Genomic DNA, 2,102 nt, shown 5'->3' on the forward strand with positions numbered 1-2,102 from the left:
ATAGTTGAAGTTGTTTAAAGTATCATAAAATCAGACTTAAACACAAAATTAACAATTAACAGTGAAAATTCTGATGAAAACTGCCTGACTTATATCTGTAATAAAAAGGAGTAGGTCCGGTAAGACCCCTTTTTGGCCCCAAAATATGGCAGTTTTACAAAATTGTCAAATTGTAAACTTTTAGTTATTTATTGGACACTTGAATGCTTCTGCTACATAAACATGGGCTGTTTTTGACAATACAATGCACATATATCGGGTTGTAGCTCCATTAAGTGATGCTAAATTACTGAAATCTTCAAAATTCTATCATTTTAGTTAAATTTTAGGCGGTTTCCGTGCAAAACGAAAGTGGCCGCATTCGTGTTCATCCTTAATATTGAAATTTAAGTTGTATTTTATAATAATACATAACATATATAAAGGTTGTGGATGAACACGGATGCGGCCACTTTCATTTTTGACAAAAACCATCTGAAAAGTGACGTTTTTTGGCATATTTGAGAGATGTTTCATATTTGAGCTTGAATCGGATCGTTTTTAATGACTAAATTATTTAAAATCTTTCACAAAAACTAATTGAATTAAGTGAAATAGACACTTAAGTGTTTAAAAAGTAGTCAAAATCTTTCGTCAGATGAAACTGAAATTTGAGGCCAAAATGAGGCCTTACCGGACCTACTCCTTTGACTATGAAAAATAAGGTCAAGATCAGGTGAACTCCATCTCTTTGGTGTTTTAGAACATACGAGAGTGTGTTTAACGGACTGACATGTGGACCTTGCAAGTTTTCCATATATACTAATAATAGTCATCTTATTGTTCATTATTATACAGAAATTCACATGTCAAAAATCTACTGTTAAATGTTTTAAGCAGTCACTGATTAATGAATTGGGGTCAAGAATAATGAATATGTGAAGGTCTTTAAAGGATGGAAACTTTATAACATAAAGCAGCTGTATGATAAGGTATGAATCATTCAGGTCTTCTACTCCTTGAAAACGTTCGATTTAAAATTTAACCATCTCATTGAAATATTCTTCTGGCATTTTGTCACTTTCGTTGCAGGAAAGAACTGTTTTAACTGCTTTGTATCAAAGCGTCATATTGACAGTTATATTTCTATTGTTCAAGACTATACTTTGACTTCTATGATTTATTTGGTTTCATTGGGTTGCTTTTTTACCAACATATCTTAATATTTATAGTAGAAAATCATGATGCTAATCTTTGTAAATCCTAAGTATATACTGAAAGCAAAAACAAACACCACATCAAATTCAAACTGTCCAAATTAAAGATATGTTTTTCCTAAAGAAAGTCAAAATCAAAACTATCAAATGTCCATTAACATGTAACCACATAAACCAAACAAAGTAAAGTTGTTAATCTAATTAACTTTTTGGTAACCTTTACTGTGGCTGTAGCTAGGAATTTAAATGTAGAATATTTCTAACTTAAAAAAAAATAAAATAAAATAAGCTTTGAAAACTGCTGCAATAATCGGTCTGTAAACATGGTAAATATCCTTGTATGTTAACAAATTCTTCAAATGATTTGTCATTTGTGTGTCAAAAGAATATTTGCTTGCTTGAATTTTTATTAAATGGAAAATGCATGACATGCATATGTTATGAAATGAAAATGTGAAAGGCAAAAATAATACGCTTTACAATAACCAAGATGATTACAGGAATAAATACTACCATGATTACCTGCTATAAATCTATCAAATATTGTTTGATATTTGACCTTTAATCAACATACAGGTCAAACAAAACACTAAATTGAAAATTTGTATGTACATGTATGTAATTTGAAAATAGCTATGCATATACATTGTATTTAATGTTAAAATTTTGTTGTAGTTTAAAATTATTACACAAATTAAAATCTATGCTGAAGTGTTTTCTGTTTTCTTAATAACACTAAGTATAAAAAATCCCCCTCCCTTAAAATAGAAGTAAACATAAGATTACTAATTGCTTAACCATGTTAACATGTATATAGCTAGGAACCTATAAATTAAGTTAAATGGAGAACTTTTTGACCTTTATATCTATTTGAACTTTTGAAGTTGCATTTCTTAAACATGTAAG

The sequence above is a fragment of the Mytilus galloprovincialis genome, chromosome 5 (genome assembly GCF_965363235.1).
Source record: "Mytilus galloprovincialis chromosome 5, xbMytGall1.hap1.1, whole genome shotgun sequence".
NCBI lineage: Eukaryota > Metazoa > Mollusca > Bivalvia > Mytilida > Mytilidae > Mytilus > Mytilus galloprovincialis.